This window comes from Narcine bancroftii, chromosome 7 (genome assembly GCF_036971445.1).
Source record: "Narcine bancroftii isolate sNarBan1 chromosome 7, sNarBan1.hap1, whole genome shotgun sequence".
In the NCBI taxonomy this organism is placed as follows: Eukaryota; Metazoa; Chordata; class Chondrichthyes; order Torpediniformes; family Narcinidae; genus Narcine; species Narcine bancroftii.
In genome coordinates, this window is record NC_091475.1 from 71542112 (window position 1) to 71567771 (window position 25660).

The 25660-nt window shown below is 42.8% G+C and overlaps 1 long non-coding RNA gene across 1 annotated transcript in view; it reads right to left on the reverse strand.

The window, feature by feature from the left end:
- LOC138739003 (uncharacterized) overlaps positions 1–25660 on the reverse strand; it is a 138932-nt gene that overhangs the window by 41043 nt on the left and 72229 nt on the right. The window lies entirely within an intron of this gene.

The following is a 25660-nucleotide window of genomic DNA, read 5'->3' on the forward strand; positions in this document are numbered from 1 at the left end:
ATATTGCTTTTCATCAGTGTGCATTGCTTCATAAGTTTGACAGCCCATGTGCATAAGGCTCTGCCAGGTAGAGTAGTTTTGTGCCAGCGTTTCACAGGTGGTTATGACTATGTCAAGCAACTTCAGGGAGGCCTTTAGACATTTCTTCTGCCCTCCATACCAGCATCTACTGGCAGAGAGTTCCCCAAAAAGGAGCTGCTTGGGTATGCACTCGTCTGGCATACGGATGACATGAACTGCCCACCAGGTCTGTGTGGACTTGCTCTAGAGATAACTTCAGTGTCTAGTACTTCGTCTTGCCATCTGATGCCTAATGCAAGTCATGTGAAAATGGTTGAGCTGTCTTGCATGCCTTTCACAGGCCTACAGGAGGGTAGTGAGGACCATGGCTCTGTAGACCTTCAGTTATTTTGCTGCACTGATTCCTCATTGTTTGCATATGGTGGAACACAGCCTTCCAAAAGCAGAACTTGCCTTTGTTATTCAGCACTTAACTTCGGTATCAATAGTCAATGCTCGGGAGAGGGTGCTGCCAAGGTAAGTGAACTGGTCCACTGCCTATAGTTTCTGCCTTTGTGATTTTGGGTTCAGTGTACGGAGCATGAGGAATATGACTTTAGTCTTTTAAATGTTGATGGTGAGTCCAAAATTGACACAAGCCATGGAGAATATGTCCACACTGACTTGCATCTCTGGCTCTGAGCCACCGTGCAGAGCGCAAGTCATCAGCAAAGAGGAAGTCTCTCAGAATAATCTCCTTCACTTTGGTGATAGCTTGAAGTCTCCTCAGATTGAAGAGCTTCCCATCCCCCCTGTACTTAAGGCTGATTCCATCATCGTTGTCCTGGAAGGCAACCTTCGGCATGGCAGTAAACGTCATGCAAGCACGCAGCCCTACATCGGTGACTGGGAATGCCGGCAGAGGATTCTCCACCATCCAGCACTCTGACCATCATGGAAATGACGTACCATCTGAACGGGGCAGCCGAACTTTGACATGATCCTCCACATGCCTTGTCGGCTGGCAGCATCGACAGCTTTATCAGGTCAACAAAGGTGGCGTAGAGCTCACAATTCTGCTCCTGTCGCTTCTCCTGAAGTTGGCCCGCAGGCAAAAATCTTGTCAATAGTCCCACGACCTTTGCGGAAGCCACACTGTGACTCTGGAAGCAGGCCCAGCTCCAGATGAGTGACCAGACAATTTAGCAGAACTCTTTATCCTGTGATGGAAAGCAGCGAGATACCTTGGTGATGGTTGCATACTTGTCAATTGCACTTCCCCTTGTGGAGGTGTGCTATGGATGCATCTTTAAGTTCCTGAGGACTGGATCCTTGAATCCAAAAAGACTGGAACAACTCAATGAAGTTCTCTATAAGTACAGGACCACCGGCTTTGTAGATCTCTGCAAGTATGGTGCCTGCCCCTGGAGCTTTGCCACTGGATAGCTGGCTGACAGCTTTCCATTTCATACAAACGTCCTGATCACTGGTGCTAACTTTGCCACCCCACAGTATTATTTCCTGTTTTAACCTTTGTTCAACTTTTGATATGTTTACATTGGGGGATCCCTTAGGGGTCAACTTCTGTTTTCCAGCATTTTCTGTGGTCCAGCAATGCCCAAGTCCCGGATTAAAGAGGTACAGCCTGCACTGGATGATTGTGAAAATAGGCATGTATCTATTTGGCAATGTGCTGAAACATTCTCTTGGCTAAAAAAAATACTGCAACTGGATGAAGGTTTGTGTATGTGGAGAAAACATGGCTTCTCTGCCTGTCTGGGCTGTGTGGATTGCAGGTAGTCATCTGAAACTTATTCAGTAGTCACATCTCCTGTCAATCAAGGTTGGACTCTGGCTACCCACTGGTGCACACCTTGCCATTGAGTAATTTAAATCATTTAGGGTCATTAGTGGCTAGAAGCACCGATTAGCACTCTATAACACCAACACACAGCACATTCTTTCTCTCTGCCTTATGGTCCAAGCCCCGGACACAGCTCCATGCCAGGTCACTACTGTGAACATCGGGTAGAAGTGTCGTGGGTAAGGTATGCACTACACTGAAGCTGAGCCGTAGTATTGCAATTGATCAATACTTGCAGAGAGCCACACCCCTGTTGGTACAGGGAAGAGGATGTGTGTAAGAATCCCTGTTTGTTGTGTGTGTACTCAAGTGTGTGAGCGTGTTGTGAATAGGTTCACATCATCGGAGTCCAACCTAGGTCTGAGATGAACGTCTATATTGTTGCTTAAGTGAAATAGAAATCAAGTACAGGTACACGATCTTTTATCCGGACATCTAAAATCCAGAAAGCTCCAAAATCCGGCAAGTGGGGACCGGCGGTTGGGGGAGGCGGCCGAGGGACCAGCAGCCAGAGGAGCCTGCCGGGCGGCCGAGGGAGACGGCCAGGTGGCTGAGGGACCGGCGGTCAGGGGAGACATCTGGGGTGGCCGAGGAACCATGGTTGGGGGAGACAGCCAAGGGACCGTGATTGGGGGAGGCGGCTGGGCGGCTGAGGGACCATGGTTGGGATGGTCGGCTGGGCGGCTGAGGGACCGGCGGTCAGGGGAGACAGCCAGGTGACTGGAAGGGGGTGGGGTGGATACAGCAGCATAATTCTGGTGGGCTTTCTGAAATCCGGAAAAATCCGAAATTCAGAACATTGACCCTCCCACCCCTGAAGGGTTCTGGATAAAGGATCATGTATCTGTATTGTTTAACATTCTCCCATTTGTCTCTTGTGTGTTATTGAAAGTTACATGTGATGTGTCCAGACTTGTCTCTCCATGAACCCACCAAACCTGATACTCTTCCCAACACAACAAGGCTGAATCCCCAGATTACTTCTATCTACTTCATACCAACTGTACATTTATGTCATTGCATTAAGATTTAATACAACTGGTTGTATTTTGTCTCTAAATACAAACAGCCTGTAATGATATAACAATATGGGGAGTTCAGAATTTGATTCTGGGAGAGGGTCTGGTGAAGAGTCATCTGGAACTGGAGTTCGAATCCCACACTAACTTTAAAGAATTTGAATGCTCTCCCCATGCCTGCGGGGGTTCCCTCCAAGGGTTACTGTTTCCTCCCACCATTCAAAATGTACCGGGGTTGGAGGCCAATTGGGCGGCACGGGCTGCTATGGATAGTTACATTGAAACTTAAGAAAACTAAGGTAATAGCCCAATAAATCCATTAAAACTGAGGCAACTTCAGCAAGTACATGGTGAGCTTTCCCTGATGGCTAAATGATAACTGATATTTCAGAGCAGTACTTCCACTCCTAGTTCAAAGTAAATTCAATTTGTTATTGAGTTATTGCATGGTGATCTCGTCTCTAGAAATCTACATTTGCAGCATCTGGATTAGCCAAAACTGGAAAAAGAGCTGGTTTCCAATCTCGTAAAACGATGAATTGCTCCCCACATTGCATTTGTGTTCAGAGAGAGAGCCATTGAGGGTCAAAAAAATCAATGTCTAATTTTCCATTCAAATCTCTTCAAACTTGATTCAATTTTTGTTTAAATGTCAGTGTATGATTTGCAATGTGATAAAATTGTTAGAATCATCCCACATAATACAATTTACATCTGATCCTTCACACTTGACTTAAGTCCCCCCAAATTTTATCTGGATTCAAGTATTCATCTTTAATGACTACTAATTTTTTAAAATGTTTGCTTCTTCCACTTAATTTGAGATAGGTATTTGTTATTTATATTTTATCTATAATTTATCTCATATCTATAATTCATCTTCTCGGTTTCTGGCTCTATAATTTGAGGGGCAGCCCAGTGGTTCAAAAGGTTTTGCCCTTGACTTTGCACCAGAAAACAACAAAATAAAATCCCAAGATACCTATTGCCGACAATTATCCATTGAGTAAGTTTTATTTGCTCTCAAATGGAGAATGAAGCAAGGTGGGGGTGGGGGGGGGGGGGGTGCAAGGCACACTGGACAAGGCAACTGGACAAAGCAAGGGGGGCCACTGGACAAAGCAAGGGGGGGCAAGGCACACTGGACAAGGCAATTGAACAAAGCAAGGGGGGCCATTGGACAAAGCAAGTGGGACATGGCACAGAGGACAAAACAACTGGACAAAGCAACTTGACAAAGCAAGGGGGGGTCACTGGACAAAAGGGGGCCACTGGACAAAGCAAGGGGGGACATGGCGTATTGCACAGAATTCAGTGCTGACGACTATCGGGATGAAATTTCCTCTGAGCAGTAAGCTGCCCTCATTCACCCATCGCCACCCATTACTTTGAGTAGCAGCTTCCTGAATAAAGCCACTTTAACCCTTGTGGATCCAAACAGAACCATTAAATCTGACCACGGAGAGTCATTGACAGCTAACTAAGCTGAGCTATCAGGCATACCAGCTGTTGAAGCTATCAAAGAATTTGAATGCTTGAAATATTCAAGTTTTATTCGAGGACATTCATACCTTTAAAACTGTTTATGAATAACTGAGAAAATTTAGAAAATCATTTAAAATGTTTAAATTCATCGGGCTAATTCAATACTCACACACACACACACACACACACACACACACACACACACACACACACACACACAATCATCTCATACACATCTTACACACACTCTCACACACACTCAAACACACACTCACAATCTGAAACACACACTCACACACTCTTACACACACTCTTTCATGCACACACTCACACACACTCAATCACACACATTATTTCACACACACTCACTCACACATGCTCACACTCTGAAATGCACACTCAATCACATACTCTTTCACACACACACTCACACAAACACTCTTTCACACAAACAGTCGCACACTCTTTCACACTCACTCACACGCACTCAATCACACACACTATTTAATGCACACTCACTTACACACGCTCACACTCTGAAACACACACTCATCAAAACACTCTTTCACACACTCACACTCAAAGCACACTAACACACACACTCACACATGCTCACACTCTGAAACACACATTCACACATTCTCACACACACTCACTCACACTCACACACACTCTCTCACACACACTCTCACACACTCTCTCTCTCTCACATGCTCACATTCTGAAACACACACTCACATACACACATACTCTCATTCACACAATCTTACACACACTCATTCAAACACACACTCACTCGCATATGCTCACACTCTGAAACACACACTCACACTCTTACACACACTCACTTTCATACACAAACACACACTTACACATAATCACTCACACACTCTTTCACAAACACACACTCACACGCACACAAATACTCACGCACACTCACTCACACACTCTTAAACACACTCTTTCCCACACACTCACTCACACACTGAATCACACACACTCACATGCATAATCACACACTCAAACACACACTCTGAAACACATGCTTACACACACTTTCACTCTCACACTCTTTAACACACACACTCACACACACACTCACAATCTGAAACACACATTCATACACACTCACTCACACACACAAGCACACGCTCATTCACTGACTCTTACAAACACTCACACACACTCACTTGCACACTCTTACACACTCTTTCACACACACACTCAAACACTCACTTACACACCTTCACTCACAAACACACACTCACACAATCTCACGCTCTGAAGCACACATTCATACATTCTCACTCACATAAACTCACTCCCACACACTTTCACACACTCACACTCTAAAAAAACACACACTCTCGCTCACATACACTCACACACACTCAAGCACACACACACTCACCCACACTCATTCACAAACTCAAACACACACTCTCAAACACATGCTCGCATACCCTCACAAACACTAACACTCTAAAGAACACACTCACACACTCACACTCATACACACACTTTCACACACACACTCACACACTGAGGCACACACTCACACACTGAGGCACACACTCACACACTGAGGCACACACTCACACACAATCACTCACAAACTCTTACACACACTCATTCACACACTCAAACACACACTGACACACTCTACTCACACACTTACACATGCTCAAACTCTTGAATCACACACTCTCGCTCACACAATCTTACACAAACTCACACACACTCACTTGCACAGTTTCACACACACACAATCGAACACACACTATTGCACATTCTTTCACACACAGACTCCCTCACTCACACACTTATACACACACTCAAACTCACACTCAAACACACTCACTCATTTACACTCACACACACACTCTGAAACACACTCACACACTCTCAGTCACCCACTCTGAAACAGACAATCTCACACACTCACACAAACTCACTCACACACACACACTCGTTCAAACACACACTCACTCACACACCCAAACACAAACTCACTCACACACTCTTACACTCTGAAACATACTCTCACTTATACACTAACCCACACACACACAAACTCAGGCACTCTCACACTCTGAAATACACACTCACATACTCTCACTCACACATTCTTACACACACATTTTCACATGCACACTCACTCACACTCTCTTACACAGACACTCACTCGCTCAAACACTCACTCACACATACTCACAAACTTATACACACACTATTTCACACACACTCACACTCTGAAACACACACTCACATACACACATTCTCACTCACACAATCTTACACACACTCACTCAAACACACACTCACCCACAATAACTCGCACATGCTCACATTCTGAAAAACACACTCACACACACACTCACTCATACACACTCACTCACACACTCTTACACACACTCAGTTTCACATACAAACACATCACACTAATGCACACACTCAACAACACACACACATTCACACATGCTCAAACTCTGAAACACACTCTCACACAATCTTTCACACACTCACACACACACACACTCACACTCTGAAACACACACTCACTTGCACACACTTTCACACACTCTTTCTCACACACTCTTTCACACAGTCACTCACACATACACTCATATACATAATCACACACATTCACTCACACACTCCTAAACACACTCATTCAAACACACTCTCATTCACACACCCAAACACAAACTCACTCACACTTTCACACTCTGAAACACACACTCACACATGCTTACATGCATTCTTTCACACGCACACTCACTCACTCACACACCTCACACCCACACTCACACACTCAACCCACTCACAAACTCAAACCCACTCTCACTCATACACACTCAGAGAATCTCACTCATACACACATTCACACCCTGAAACAATCTCTCACTCACACACTTTCTCATGCATTCTTCCACACACTCACTTGCACACTCTTACACTCACACTTTCTCACATACACTCACACAATCAAACACACACTATTACACACTCTTTCACACACTCATTCACACACTCAAACACACACTCACTCACACACTCATACACAAACTCACACACACTCACTAACACACTCTTTCACACACACATTCAAACACACTCTCACTCACACAACCTAACACAAACTCATTCACACACTCACATTCTGAAACACACTCTCACTCATAGACTAAGACACACACTCACCCACACACTCTTTTTCACACACTCCCCCACATACTCACACACACTCATTCACACACTATTTCACCCATTCACTCACTCACTCACTCACTCATACACTCCTACACACACTCGTTCAAACACAATCTCACTCACACACCCAAACACAAACTCACTCTCACACTCTGAAAAACACTCTCACTCACACACTAACAAACACACTCACCCACACACACACAAACTCACACAAACTCACACTCTGAAACACACTCTCGCACACTTTCTTTCACACACACACTCATTCACACACTCTCACTCACAATCTGAAACACACACTCACACACTCTCTCCCACACATTCACACACACACTCAAACACACACTCACTTGCACACTCATACATTCCTACACACACTCTCACTCATACACTCACTCATTTACACTCATACACACTCACACACTCTCACTCACCCACTCTGAAACATACAATCACACACTCACTCGCACACACTCACACTCTGAAACACACTCTTTCACACACTCACGCACACACTCTGAAACACATTCACTCTTGCACACATTTGCACACTCTCACTCACACATTCTTTGACACACACACTCACTCACACACTCAAAGACACTCACTCATACACACTCACAGACACTCACACTCTGGAACACACTCTTTCACACACTCACTCACACACTCTGAAACACATTCACTCTTGCACACATTTTCACACTCTCACTCACACATTCTTTGACACACACACTCACTCACACACTCAAAGACACTCACTCATACACACTCACAGACACTCACACTCTGGAACACACAATCACACACACTCTCGCACTCATTCACATGCACACTCTGAAACACACACTCACTCATTCTTTCACACACATACTCACTCACACACACTCACTTGCACACACTCACAAACATTCACTTACACACTCACACATGCTCACACCCTGAAACACACACTCACCCACAGACATGCTCACACACTCTCACTTACACACACTTTCACACACTCTTTCTCACACACTCTCCCACACACTCACTTGCACAATCTTACACACACTCACGCATACACACTCACACACTATTTCACCCACTCTCTCACTCACACATTCTCAGACACACACACTTATCACACATTAAAACACACACTATTACACACTCTTTCACACACACACACACTCAGACACTCAAACACAAACTCACACCCCCATTCACACACTCAACATACATTCACATTCACTCACACAGTCAAATCAACTCTCACTCACACACTCATACACTCTCACTCGCAAACTCTTACACACTCACTCACATACACAAACGCACATTCACACATGCAAACACACACTCACACAATCTTACACACTCTTTCACACACTCTCAATTATGCACTCAAACACACTCACACACACTCTCACTAACCCACTCATACACTCTGACACATACTCTTTCACACACATTCTCACACACTCACACATTCAAACAAACTCTCACACACTCACTCACACTCACATTCTCACACACACTCACTCATGCAAACACACACTCTCACTCAAACACACTCACACACTCTCTCACTAACCCACTCACACACTCTTACACATACTCTTTCACACATACTCACACACACTCTCACACACTCAAACACACTCACTCACTCAAACACTCTCACACATGCACTCTTACACACACACTCACTCAAACATACTCACACACACTCATTATCACACACTCACACGCTGAAACAAACACACACACACTCACTCACACACTCTTAAACACACACATAAACACATACTCATTCACACACACACTTTGAAACTCACCATCACACACTCTCACTCACAAACTCTTACACACTTACTCACACATACACAAACACACACTCACACAATCTTACACACTCTTTCACACACTCTCACTTACACACTCAAACACAATCACTAACCCACTCACACACTCTTACACATACTCTTTCACATACATACTCACTCACACACACCCACACACACTCATACTCTCACACACACACTCACTCATCCAAACACGCACTTACACTCTGAAACACACACTCACTCACTCAAACACTCTCACACGTGCACTCTTTCACAAACACACACTCACACATGCTCACATTCTGATACACACATTCACTCGCTTGCACACTCATACACACAATCATTCACACTCTGAAACACACATTCACTCACATATTCTTACACACACTCACTCACATACTCAAACACACTCACTCAACACACTCACTCTGAAACACACTCACTCACTCAAACACTCTCACACATGCACTCTTTCACAATACACACACTCACACGCTCACACATGCTCACACTCTGTTACACACTCACTCGCTTGCACACACTCACATTCTGAAACACACATTCACACACACTCACTCACACACACATACTCACACACTCACTCACTCAAATGCACACTCACACACAAACACACATTTACTCACACACACTCACACTTTGAAATGCACACTCACATACACTCACTCACACACTCTTAAACACACACTCACTCACACATGCAAACACACACACACAATCTTACACACACTCTTTCACACACACTCTCACTTACACACTCAAACAACTCACACACACTCTCACGTGCACACTCAAACAAACTAACACACACTCTCACTAACCCACTCACACTCTAACACACACTCTTTCACACACATACTCACACTCACACACTCTCACACACTCACATACTCTCACTCATACACTCAAAAAAGACACACACACTCATACTCTGAAACACACACTCACACACTCACACTCACACACTCTTAAACACACTCACTCACACACTCAGACACACACTCACTCACACACTCACCCACACACTCTCTCTCACTCACACACTATTTCACACACACTCACACACACTCACTCATACTCTGAAACACACACTCACACACACACTCAATTACACATTCACACACACTCACTCAAATGCACATTCTCACACACTCACATTCTGAAACACACACTCACAAACACTCACTCACACACTCACTCACACACTCAAACACACTCACACAGACTCATACACTCTCACTCACAAACTCTTACATGCACTCTTTCACACACACTCTCACTTGCACGCCCAAACACACTCACACACACTCTCACTAACCCACTCTCACTCACACACTCATTTTTTTACACACATATGCACTCACAAACACTCTCACAAACTCACATACTCTCACTCACACACTCATTCACACACTCAAAACACACACAATCATACTCTGAAACACACACTCACACACTCCCACTCACACTCTTTCACACACTCTTTGACACATACACTCACTCACACACTCAGACACACACTCTCTCACAAACACACTCACCCACACACACATACACTCACACTCTCTCACTCACACACTCTTTCACACACACTTACTCACACACACACTCATTCATACTCTGAAACACACACTCACACACTCACACTCTCACACACTCACTCACTCTCACTCACACCCACACATACACTCACACATTCTCAGTTACCCATACTTTCATACACTCATTCTCACACACTCTCCCACACATTCACACACACTCACACTCACTCAAACACTCACTCACACTCTTACACACACTCTCTCACACACACTCAAACACACACTCACACAAACTCATACACTATCACTCACAAACTCTTACACACTCACTCACATACACAAACACATACTCTCACACACTCTCACTCACAAACACTCACACACTCTTTCACACACACTCGCTCACCCACTCAGACACATACTCACTCACACACACATTCACCCACACACACACTCACACATACTCACACTCTCTCACTCACACACTCTTTCACCCACACTCACTCACACACTCACTCACACACTCACTCACATACACACTAACCCACACACACATTCACTCACACTCTGAAACACTCTCACACACTCACTCACACACACTCACACATTTTTTGCACACTCTCACACATTCTTGTAAACTCTAAATCACTCTCACACACATTCATACATACACTCTCACACTCACACATTCTCACAAACACACTTTCATACATAAATATATACAGTTGTTTCTTTTTCTTTTTCAAATATTTTTCTTGATTTCTAATACAGAAATTATACAGATAATTTAATTCTATAAAATGATATGGGTAAATATACCAAATTGATAAAACATTCAGTATCACAAAAACATACATAAGTTGTAAATCATATCCATAAATCATATATATAAAATAACAAAAAGAAAGAAAAAAAGAATGAACAAGAAAAGAAAGTAATAAAAAGAAGAAACTGGAAAAAACTGAAAGAGCTGCCTAATAGCATTGCCAGGTGCTTTATATAATTAATATTTAAAGAAAAACAAAGGTAGAAAAAAAACATAGAAAAGATATGAGCCAAACAATTTAATTATATTGAGATGAAATTACAAAGTAAGAAAGTGAGTCATAAATGACACTCACAACATCTGAAATCTTATATCTGAAGTAGATTCTAAACTATTCTCTAAATGTGTATTTATATGTGCATACAAATTGCACATATAAGCTATTTTATATATATATATATATATATATATGCATGTGTGTGTATGTATGTGCATGTTGTGTGCATGAATGAGTGTGTGTGCATGTGCATGTGTGTGTATATAAAATATATATATCTATATATCACACATATAGTTAACATCATGATTGACATCATCTTTGGCCCTGATGAAGTGCCAGAAGACTGGAAGACTGGAAGACGGGAAGGTGGCTACTGTTCTGCCACTGTTTTAAAAGGGCAGCGAGAACAAGCTAGCGAACTACAGGCTAGTGAGGCTGATGTCACCAGTGAAAATGTCACTGGTGGGAATTCTGCGGCACAGGATCTCCCAACATTTGGATAGGCAGTAAGTGAATAAAGGTAGTCAGCAATTCTTTGTGCATGGGAGACTGAAACTAACAAATCCGACAGAGCTTTTTCAAGAGATGACCAAGAGGATCTCCATATGAACTTGAGCAAAGCTTTTAACTAGGTCCCACTTGGTCATGGGAACCAGGTATCAGAGTTGAGATTCAAGAGAGTGCTAAGTAAATCAAATCAAAGTGTAGAAAATAGCAAGGCCCCAGAAAGAGTTGTAAAACAGAGAGCAGAGTGCAGGAGCAATTCCATGAGACAGGTGGCCCGGGGGGTGATGAAATTTGCCATACTTTCCTTCATTGACTGCAAAAGTTGAGGCCACATGATACAGTTGTACAAGGCTTTGGTGAGTACTGTGTGCAGTTCTGGTTGCCCATCAATAAAAAAGATCTCAATGTTAGAAGGGATACAGAGGAGATTCAACAGGATGTAGCCAGAACTGGAGGGCTTGAGTTGTAGTGAGAGACCTGATAGGCTGGAGTGACCTTTATTCCAGAGAACTTCAAGTGGTTTATAATATCAAGTTCTTGCAAGAGACTGTGGGGATGCAAAATAACAGAAATGAATTAGTTTTCATGTGAAGCAAAGGAGTTTCACACGCAAACTGAAATCAGCCAGGATCTGTTCCATTCAGCATTTACAAATGAAATAGATCCTGGCTGGCTTTAACTTGAAGTAATATTTGCAGAGCTGACACAGTATTTTGTGGAAGCCAATGAGAAGAATTCCAAAGTTTATATTCCCGATTATGTGCAGGGAATAGATTTCTAAATTACTGATATTACATCAAATCCTGTGATTCAAAAATGTTTACCTTTTTGAACATAAGGGCTATGAAAGATCCAAGACTTTCCTTCCTCTTCAAACAACCCAACGAGCTTACAGCCAAGCAACCAATTTTGAAATATGCTCACTGCCATAACGTAAGACAACGTATCAATTCAAAATTCACCGGCAAATTCAGGAGAACAGAAACGGCAGATATTACTGCTTTCCATGGATCTGTTCACTTGAAAACGAATTCATCCCTGTTACTTCAAGGACCTTGCAATATTGACATGATAATTGACCACATGGGGTTCTGGTGATTTGCTAACAATGAAATTATTGTTAATCCCAGTCAAGTTGCCTGATCCCAAAATGAAAATTTAATAGGTTGGAAAAATTTTGAAAATAGCCATCCATTAAAAGATTCCTGTCCTACTTCACTTGGCATTTCTTGACGACAATGATATATTTCTTGAAAGAGCAGGATCGGGTTTAAGCAGCTATCAAATGAACATTTACTTTGAGAGCTATGAGTAAAATCCTCATTGGTAACACTGTATATGTTAAGTCCAAACAATTGTAGTCCAAAAGTATGTGAAATATGAAACTGATGAACAAATTAATCATCAGGAAATATTTAGCAGTACAAAAAGATGCAATATATAAATGTAATTTAAAGTGTTATACAGCATTGCAATATATTATCCACAAAATGCAAATGTCATTCATATATAATGCAAAGTTAGTCATAATCTGAAAAAGATTCAGCCCCACAAAATTTGGATCAGAAGCTCCCTCATGGAAGTAAAATAATGTTGTTCTTTTCGTGTTATGGAAACACCCAGTGGTTTCTTTGCCTGGTAATCTTGTGAATAGTGATACTTCATCCCTGTCTCTTTTGAGCTGTTGAGAGATAAACACCACACTACATATCCGAGAGCTTTAAATTGTGTCGAACATTGATAAACTAATGCAATTACTAGCAAGGTCATAGAGTCAGCTAATTTAGAAATATCAGTACATGGGTTTGGAGTAGGACCTATGGGAATAGTAGTCACTTTATTACAGCAGTGAGGTCAGGAGAAAATGGTACATTAGGATTGATCTTTTGATCTAATTGTGCAACCCTGCCATGCTTACTGGCCAAAAGTGCTTAGCAAGCAGGATAAATCATAGTCCAAACTAATTGAGCTGCATCCTTACTGACCTATAGCATTGTGGGTAATAGAACATAAAGGGCATCTCATGTCAACATAGGAGGGTTCATTTGCATTTGGGATGTAACTTTGACTGGATGTGTATGAGCAAAACTGATCACTCCATTTTTAAAATTATCACGAGATACCATTTATTGTTCAAAAAATAAACTCTCACGATCTCCCACTTTTTACTGCTTTAATTGTCACACAATTGGCCCTAATTTTGCAGAGAGTGTTGAAACAATGGTACACACTGCTTGTGTCAATATAAAGCTGCCCTTAAAGATCCAGCCATCTCAGTGGTACAAGTGCTCCTCGACTTACAATGGGTTCACGTTCCGGCAAGCCCATCTGTTGGCCGCTACCAGTTGCCTCAATAATTACGGAGACAAAGACTGAGGGGAACGATAGGCTTTATTATACAAGTGACTACTGGCCTGTGTCCAGGCTATGGAAAATGAGAGTGAGAGGGGACTCGACCTTTATGGCCTGGGTCACGTGGGGGAGACCAGGGAGGAGTCAAGGAAAGGATGTCACCAGGAAAGTGGGCCATCCAGTACACGCAACCATATCACCACACCATCATGCCGAAAAATCGTAAGTCGAGAAATAATTACCAGTTTTTATATTTAAATTTTGAATGCCTTTGTTCCACACTGGAAAAAAGCACTAACGTGCACAGCTAAAAACACACTGGCTTGAAGAATGCTGTATGATATTCTCACTCGGCGCTGCCATCGCCCAGCATCACAAGAGAGTAGCGTACCGCATATCACAAACACGGGAACCAATCGGAATCCGAAATTGAGAGTACGGATTCGAACCATTGTAACTTTGAAAAACCGTAATTAGGACCATTGCGAGTAGGGGAACACTTGAACAGACATCCCCTTTAAGGCTCTCAATTGCTGTCAATAGGATCACTGCAGCCTTTGGCATCCAGAAACAGTGAGCAGTGAATCACATTGTATAAGTTTTAACAAACCAAGCAGGAATTTTTTTTTAATCACACATTTTAGTCATAATTTCACAAAATAAAGATGATAGTGTTTTTATTGATTAAGCAGTAATCAAAATGTTCCTCAACATGATTATCCAACTGCACGAAAACCAACAAGATCGGGTCAGATACAGCAATGAGCTCTCTGAACCCTTCTCCATTAACAATGGCGTGAAGCAAGGCTGTGTTCTCGCACCAACCCTCTTTTCAATCTTCTTCAGCATGATGCTGAACCAAGCCATGAAAGACCCCAACAATGAAGGCGCTGTTTACATCCGGTACCGCACGGATGGCAGTTTCTTCAATTTGAGGCGCCTGCAAGCTCACACCAAGACACAAGAGAAACTTGTCCGTGAACTACTCTTTGCAGATGATGCCGCTTTAGTTGCCCATTCAGAGCCAGCTCTTCAGCGCTTGACGTCCTGCTTTGCGGAAACTGCCAAAATGTTTGGCCTGGAAGTCAGCCTGAAGAAAACTGAGGTCCTCCATCAGCCAGCTCCCCACCATGACTACCAGCCCCCCCACATCTCCATCGGGCACACAAAACTCAAAACGGTCAACCAGTTTACCTATCTCGGCTGCACCATTTCATCAGATGCAAGGATCGACAATGAGATAGACAACAGACTCGCCAAGGCAAATAGCGCCTTTGGAAGACTACACAAAAGAGTCTGGAAAAACAACCAACTGAAAAACCTCACAAAGATAAGCGTATACAGAGCTGTTGTCATACCCACACTCCTGTTCGGCTCCGAATCATGGGTCCTCTACCGGCATCACCTACGGCTCCTAGAACGCTTCCACCAGCGTTGTCTCCGCTCCATCCTCAACATCCATTGGAGCGCTTACACACCTAACGTCGAAGTACTCGAGATGGCAGAGGTCGACAGCATCGAGTCCACGCTGCTGAAGATCCAGCTGCGCTGGATGGGTCACGTCTCCAGAATGGAGGACCATCGCCTTCCCAAGATCGTGTTATATGGCGAGCTCTCCACTGGCCACCGTGACAGAGGTGCACCAAAGAAAAGGTACAAGGACTGCCTAAAGAAATCTCTTGGTGCCTGCCACATTGACCACCGCCAGTGGGCTGATAACGCCTCAAACCGTGCATCTTGGCGCCTCACAGTTTGGCAGGCAGCAACCTCCTTTGAAGAAGACCGCAGAGCCCACCTCACTGACAAAAGGCAAAGGAGGAAAAACCCAACACCCAACCCCAACCAACCAATTTTCCCTTGCAACCGCTGCAATCGTGTCTGCCTGTCCCGCATCGGACTTGTCAGCCACAAACGAGCCTGCAGCTGACGTGGACTTCTTACCCCCTCCATAAATCTTCGTCCGCGAAGCCAAGCCAAAGAGTAATCAAAATGTAATTACAAAAACCTATTTTTGATCCTTTTGTGTGAGGATCCGGTCAAATAACATGCACTTTACTGTGCACAGTGCGACTGATTGAAAATGCGGGGTTGAGGACTTCTGGCTGAGCCAAACAAAAATCTTTATTTGAGCAAAATTCAACTAATGTACATTATTTCTTCTGGGGAGAGAATTTGATTAAGGAACATTGAAACATAATGTTAAACCTCACCCATACCTTGTGATAAACTATCAATAATGCCAAAAGGCTGGAGTTGCAGGACGACAGGTTTTTAGTATCATAAGACCTGGACCATGCTCTTGTTCTTACCTGATCCCAGGACTCGTACTGAGAGATTCCAGGGGGTGGAGTCACTGAGGGAAGGCGGGGCCAGCCATATATATTAACCATACATTTTCACAGTGCCAGTTTTGAGGCGATATCAGCCCACTGGCGGTGATGCCTGCCACATTGACCACCGCCAGTGGGCTGATATCGCCTCAAACCGTGCATCTTGGCGCCTCACAGTTCGGCGGGCAGCAACCTCCTTTGAAGAAGACCGCAAAGCCCACCTCACTGACAAAAGACAAAGGAGAAAAAACCCAACACCCAACCCCAACCAACCAATTTTCCCTTGCAACCGCTGCAACTGTGTCTGCCTGTCCCGCATCGGACTTGTCAGCCACAAACGAGCTGCAGCTGACGAGGACATTACCCCTCCATAAATCTTCGTCCGCGAAGCCAAGCCAAAGAAAAGAAGTCACAGTGCCAGTAACCAAGTAACAGTATACAGTGGTGTATTGCCACACATTGTATACCAAATGTAATGTAAATCTTATAGTAAACTCCTTCATATTTAGCTTCATTTTTCAATAACCTTCTAGCTGACAATCAAAGTAATGACATATAAATAAAGCGATTTTTTCTGTTTTATTCATGATCGAAAACTTTAGAGCAATTAAGTATCTGCTTTTCAGACGTCTTTTAAGAAAACAACCTTGCGTGGTTTTAGAATCAGAATCAAAAACAGGATTTATTGTCATGCAATTTGATTTTTGTGCCAACATCTTAGAGCAATCATCTTACAACTTTACTATAAAAAACAAAAATAAAAGTGCACAAAATGTCAGGCCGTGTCTTTGGTTCAGTCATCATTCAGGAATCTGATGGCAGTGGGGATGAAGGTGTCCTTGTGCCATTGAGTACTTGTCTTTAGGCTCCTGTACCTTTTCCCTGATGGTAGCAGAGTGAAGAGGGTAGTGGAAGGGGGGGTCTTTGAGGATAGAAGCTGCTTTTTTAAGACACTGCCTCATGTAGATGTCCTTGATGGAGTCTGGTGCCTGTGATGTTGCAGGCCGAGTTAACAACCCTCTGGAGTTTATTCTTGTCCTGAGAGTTGGTGCCTCCATACCAGGCAGTGATGCCACCAGCCAGAATGCTCTCCACTGTACACCTGTACAAGTTTACGTGAGTCTTCAGTAACATACTGAACCTCCTCAGCCATCTCCTCAGCCATTGGCGAGCCTTCTTTATGATTGCATCAACATGGAGGTTCCAGGAGAGATCCTCGGAGATCTTGATACCCAGGAATTTGAGGTTCTGGACACTCTTCACTACTGAGTTTAATGCTTAAATAACTTTATTTTTTGAGCTGTTTCAACCAACAATGCCCTTGACTTCCATCATTTTATACTTTTTTGTTCCCCGCAGACATCATGTGCAATGCCTACTGGGAAATGTAGTTCTTTACTATTCTTTTCCATTTAAAAAAAATTTAAAAAGCGCAATACTATGTCTACATAACTAGTTTATCTACATTCCGTTTTACCACCAGCAGCAGCTGTCTGTAGTGAATCCACAAAGAATTCCTCGTTGGAATACGTTGTCCTCTGCACCTTCTGCATTTCCTGTTTGAGTTTACCACTTTGTTTTGCTGTTGCTTTGGGAAACTCTGTTTTCACCACATGCCCTGTTGTGTCTAACATGTGCAGCTCCTTCCCTGTTGTGTCTATCCCATGAAGCTCCTTCCCTGTTGGGTCTATCCCATGAAGCTCCTTTCCTGTTTTGTCTATCCCATGAAGCTCTTTCCCTGTTGTGTCTATCCCATGAGCTCCTTTCCTGTTGTGTCTATCCCATGAAGCTCCTTCCCTGTTGTGTCTATCCCGTGCAGCTCCTTAGCTTGTGCTCGTGTGGTCTCTGCTGCCCTACACATATTCACAGCCTTTTCCTGACTCAAATCTTTTTCAAGCAACAGTCTTTCTCCAAGCCCATTATCTGGGAATCCACAAACTATTCTGTCGCTAATGAGTGGGTTTTTCAATCTCTGAATTCACAGGACTTACTTAGTATGTGAAGCTCGGCTAAGTATTGGTTGAAGCTTATACCTTGTTTCTGGTCGCAGGAGAAAAACTTGAATCTCTCAAATGTGACATTTTTACTTGGAACAAAATACTCCTCAAATTTTGTCATCAGGGTGTCCAATGTGAAATCTGTCTCATCAATGTGAAAACTGTTATAGATGTCCAAGGATGTTATAGACGCTTTCCGTTTTTCATAATTCTCTCCCGCTCCATCAACCTCTAAATAAATGTTGAATTGTTGTTTGAAACATTTCCAATGATCGATTAGATTGCTGGTAAACTGCATCGATGTGGGAGGACTCAACTTATCCATGCTTATGAACTATTCTTATTTATTCACACACTTCTGACACTATGTTATGCTTGTTCCTTGAGGAAGAACAACCTTGCATGTTTTTTAACAATTAAACAACTTTATTTTTCGAGCTGCTTGAACCAACAAAGCACTTGACTTCCAATGTAGTTTACTTTTTGTTCTCTCGCCAACCATGCACATTGCCTACTGGGAAATGCAGTTCTTTATTATACACTCATAATAACACACAAACAAAGTGAAACCAAAAAATAAGGAAGTCCTTCTAAGGAAACTCTGCCGCAAGCTGTTTTCTAAGAATAATAGTACTGGAGGGAGTGTAAAAGAGCTTTGATCCTTTCAAATACTGTATGCTGTATTTCACGACCCTTGATACAATCCAGGCTTTTAACTTACTGACTTTTGCCATAAATTCCTATTTCTAGAATTTTGATTAGTGAACACTTCCTTTTTTAGTCTAACACTAACAAAACTGGATGTTACCTGGAGTGCATTTAAAGGGTAATTCAGAGGAACTGGGTCATGCTGATCCATATAATTTCTGTCGATGGGTAGTTATGATACAAGCAATGTTTTATAGCTCAGTCAGTTATGGGAGGCCTCCACGAGCAGACGTATTTATTTGCCATCTCAACATCATGTTCATAGCTCATTTTAACGACAATACTCGGTCCTCGACTGTATTCCCTGAACGCCCACTACAGTGTGGGCAATTACAGGTCCATAGATAAATTTGGGAATAACAATACAGTCATAGTCGGCAGCTCGAACAACGACCCTGCAGAGTACTGAAGAGAACCAGTGACTTGATGGCAGGGCAGCAACTTCTCCCTCTATGTCAATAAGACCAAAAGAGCTGGTTCTAGACTTCTGGAAGAGAGGCTTAGCTCACTCAATGGTGCTGAGGTGGAGATAGTAGACACGTTTAAATTCCTCTGGGTAAAAATCTCCACTGGCATGTCCTGGCCAAACAATGTCAAGAAAGCAGACCAGTGTCTCAGAAGCCTGAGGAGATTTGGCATGTCTTGTCTTTGTATTTGAAAAAGAATCTCAGGGTTATATGTGATGTCATGTGTGTACTCCGACAATCAATCTGATATCTGATGTCATCCCTTAACAAATTGTACAGGTACACCATTTAAATCATCATATCAGTCTGCATCACTGCTGGGGTACAAGAGCAGCTCCAACAAAGACTACAAGAAACAGCAGAGAGTTGAAAACATAGCCATCACACATACCTCCCTTTCCTCCATCCATAACTCCTATTGCCTTGGAAAAACAGCAAACATTGAAAGACTCATCCCATCCCAGCCACATTCTCTTCACCGTCACCCATGAGTATGCAATCATCCACCACCAGATTCAAGGCAGCTTCTTTCCCACTGTTATGGAACTCCTGAGTGAACTCCCATGCTGCCTTTTCTCAGTATCAACCAATGTCTCCCTCTCTCTGTCTCTCTCTCGCTCTCTCTCTCTCTCTCTCTCTCTCTCTCTCTCTCTCTCTCTCTCTCTCTCTCTCTCTCTCTCTCTTTCTCTAACTCTGCACTTTCACACTTGTTGCACTACATATGAGATGTCTTCTGGTCTGCTCCAAAACAAATTCTGCATCTTGGTAGATTTGGAAATCAACCTGAACTTGAATTACATATTCATCTTCTAAATCTATGTCATCTCAACTCCTTTCATTGAAAAGAATGGCTTTCCAACAACCTGCTCCACCCTCAATCATCCAGCCAGACTCCTTAAGCCTTCACCCTATTACCACACCACCCAACAGAAGATCACCTGGTGATCATAGACCCTATCACCGCCAGTCGCTGACAGGTGACCCAATCCTCAACTCTCCCTCCTCACCCAGTTCGCCACACTTCCCCAACAAACCACAGAACCGCATCCAGATTCAGATAATCTTTGTTTGCTCTCCAATTATGTGGGTTTTTTCTTGTGCAAAAAGGTTCCGACAACACTTACACCTTGACGGAAGTCCACAACCAAAATAGATATTGGTCATCCACCAATTATTCTCCCATTGTAGCTTACTCCACTGTCCTCATGTTTCCATGATCTTTGCATATGGGCTTTCTTTATTGTATTGTCACCAAGGAAAGGAAAGCTCCTTTCATTCAGTGTCACTAAAAGCTCTGGGACCAAAGACGCTTTTTGGTATGTTACTCAATTCTACTTTTGTAAACAATTCTTCTTTACCTTCGGTAAAAGGAGAACATACATTCATGTGTGACTGAGATGAACAGGAGGCTCCCCACTAAGTAACATCACTAAGAGGGGCCTCATTTAGGAGAATCATCCACAATTCCCTTGGCATTGGATTAGCCTTTGAATTGGAGCTTATAAATTCACCATCTTATCTCATTCATTGCTATCTGGTTAATTGTAGTGGTTCGAAACAAAATCAAATGATCGATAAGCTTTCTTTAAGCATTAGATGTAACAGAATATGTAGTGTTTGTATTGTATATATAATATATATACATAATTCTTGGAGATAAAATATGGGAGGTTTTTTTAGTGTAGGTCACATATAAACACTTCAAAACAGATTTCATTTAAAATGCCAGAGCTCTGCTCAAACCAGTCAGGCCGGCTCTGAAGGCCTTTGCAAAAGCTTTGGGGAGTGTCCAAGGGACTTCACTAATGGATTGTTGTTTTGAAAAGCCGCAGATGGAAGAACTCGAAGAAGTAGGTTAGGAGCCGTAGGCTGTCTGAGTGGAGATTGTTGTTCTAGGAGGGTCATGTGGTTTTGCAAGCAGAGAGAGTAAAACAGGCTTTCCTCTGAGTGAGAGAGAGAGAGAGGGAAAGAATTCGGTTCTACAGTGCTACAGTCAGCAGCAGCAGCTGGGACTGGAACAGGACAAGCTGGAAAGCTTGTGGCAAAACCTCATTTGGAAGATGGGTTGTGAGTGCTTAGTTCAGCCTGGTCAAAGCCCTTGTGGTCCATACAAGAGGAGATGCCTGGCTGCCTAATGTTTCACTTGAAATAAGAGAAACAAAAAGGAATTCTGAGGTGATGTGAAAGAAAGAGGTTATCATCTGGAGAACCCTGATGGGGCATGTTTCTTTAGCAAGACACTGACGTGGCTGATTAAAAGGGACCAGTTTTGCCCAGGAACAACAAATCTCTCTCTGAAAACTGACAAGCACCTTCCTGAGGAGTAACCATTTACCTGTCAAGAACCAAAGCCTGGTGGAATTCATAATTGTTAAATTCTGTGCACAGTATAAGAATTGTCTGCAACCAGTGAATTTGGAGGAGTGAGAAGTGAGATTGGACTGTGAATCAAAGAACTTGTCTGAACTTAAACACACATTATATACACTTGCGCTTAGAATTAGAAGGGGGTTAAGTTAGGTTAAGTAAGTTAAAGTTTGGTCCTGTTTTTGTGTTTTAAGATAATTAAAAGCAACTTTTGTTTAAAGTAACCATTTGTCTTGTTGAATATCTATTGCTGCTGGGTTTTGGGGTCCTCTGGGCTCGTAACATAGAACATTTAAAACAGTAGTTCTCAACCTTTTTCTTTTCACTTACATCCCATTTTAAGTATTCCCTATGCCATCAGTGCTCTGTGATTAGTAAGGGATTGCTTAAGGTGATTTGTGGCTGGAAAGAAAAAGTTTGAAAACCACTTTTTAATTGTACCTATTTGACTTGTTATGTGCAGGAAATGGGCCAAAGACCATTTTTCTCAAGCAAAATATTTCAGTAACAATTGGGTCTAGAGCAGTGATTCTCAACCTTCTCTTCTCACCCATATCCCACTTTAAACAATCCCTTACTAATCACAGAACACCGATGGCCTAGGGATTATTTAAAGTGGTACATGAGTGGAAAGAAAAAGGTTGAGAACCCCTGGCTAAAAGTGAGGAGGAGAATTATTTAAAAGGGGCCATGGAGGTAACTTTTTAAACAGAAGATGGTGGGTATGCTGAATACGCTCTCAGAGAAAATGGTAGAACTGTGAAGATTGAAATACAAGTATATTGACAAGTATATTGATTTTAAAAAATTGCAGGATATGGCCCTAATGTAGGAAAATGGGATCATCTTAGATGAGCATGTTCTGCTTAAGGGCCTGTTTTCATACTGGACTGCTCTATAATACAATTCTATTGGCTTGGATAGAACATGTGAAACATCAAATTCATTAAGAATCCTAGGACCCCTATGTCACCACAGAAGGGATCCAGTAAAATATCTGTTAAAGTTCAGCTGAGTTCAAGTTAGCTCAAGTTTGGGGACAGCAGCTTTGGGAAGTTGGACTCCCTGTCAGTTGTGTATCGAACCCAGCATTCATCAAGTATATTGAGTATTTAAGTAATAATTTGTCCACTTCTGGTTAGGATGGCTTAGGTTCCAATAATCAGAATTAAGGATACAGACAGAAAGAAAGATTCACGTTCAACATTGTTAAACATTATATTAGGAAGGGTTGTGGCTGTCATGTGACTTTGTCAGAGGACACACCAGCTGCCAATCAAGGTTCAGTTCTGCCCCACCCATTAGTTCACACATTGCCATTGGGTCCATGTAAATTACCTGGACAGCACACTCCAGCCTGCCTGTACTTGGCCTTGGGCCATTGGCTGTTGTAATTAGATTAACCCTCCTGCCACTAAAACCATATATCCATATAACCACTTACAGCACAGAACAGGCCAGTTCAGCCCTACTAGTCCATGCCGTAGCAAATCCCCACCCTCCTAGTCCCACTGACCAGCACTCGGTCCATACCCCTCTAGTCCCCTCCTATCCATGTAACGATCCAGTCTTTCCTTAAATGTAACCAATGATCCCGCCTCGACCACGTCTGCCGGAAGCTCATTCCACATCCCCACCACCCTCTGCGTAAAGAAATTTCCCCTCATGTTCCCCTTATAATTTTCCCCCTTCAATCTTAAACCATGTCCTCTAGTTTGAATCTCCCCCTTTCTTAATTGAAAAAGCCTATCCACATTTACTCTGTCTGTCCCTTTTAAAATCTTAAACACCTCTATCAAGTCCCTTCTCAATCTTCTACGCTCCAGAGAAAAAAGCCCCAGTCTGCACAACCTTTCCCTGTAACTCAGACCCTGAAATCCTGTCAACATTCTCGTGAACCTTCTCTGCACTCTCTCTATTTTGTTTATATCTTTCCTATAATTTGGTGACCAAAACAGTACTGAGCTATTGGCCCCCAGTAAATGATATGGGCTTGTCCCTCCAGTACTATAAAGGTGCCATGAACTCTTTGTTCTCCCTCTTTGCCAGCTTGGGACCACCCTGCTTCACTCCAGGCCTAGAAATGTGGAAGGGTGCTGGAGAAACTTGGCAAGATATGCACTGTTAAAAGGATTGGGAGTGTTTAATTAGTGTCCCTTGTAGCATAGAGCCATGCCTGCACTGAGCCAAGGGGTGGTAGGGCATCGTAGCAATTTTTCCTAATCATTGTATGTAGCAGTTCATTGTGTGTGTGTGTGTGTGTGTGTGTGTGTGTGTGTGTGTGTGTGTGTGTGTGTGTGTGCGTGTGTGTGCCCTGCATCAGTTGCCTTCTGTAAATAAAATCCTTCCCCACCAAAACTGTGTCCAGAGTCCTTGCCTTTGAGACCTACTAAACCTGTTTCCTCACTCACAACAGTAATGAAAAAGGTTAAAAAAAAAAATCATGGTTAGGTGTACAACATGAAGCACCAATGGACCCTAATTAAATGCTCCCAACCCTTTTAACAGTGCACATCTTACCAACAGATTCTCTAGCATCCCTTCCACATTTCTAGGCCTGGAGTGAAGCAGGGTGGTCCCAAGCTGGCAAAGGATAAAGGATAGAGAACAAAGAGCACATGGTACCTTTATAGTACTGGAGGGACAATCCCACAACTTCTCAGGTTCAGACCATTGCTTTCATTGTTTTCTTGTACAAATTAACTCACTATTCAGTAATTAGAGAGCTTTGATGTGAAATTAAGATGTCAATTTCCTAGTACTTTTTTTGATCCTCTGGTTCAATGTGTGTACAGGTACTCCCGACTTAACCTCTGTGACTTATGTCCATTCACGCATGCAACTGAATTTTAAAGAAAATATATAAGAAAAAATATAAAATGTACGCAGGTTATGTTGTATTTGACAAACT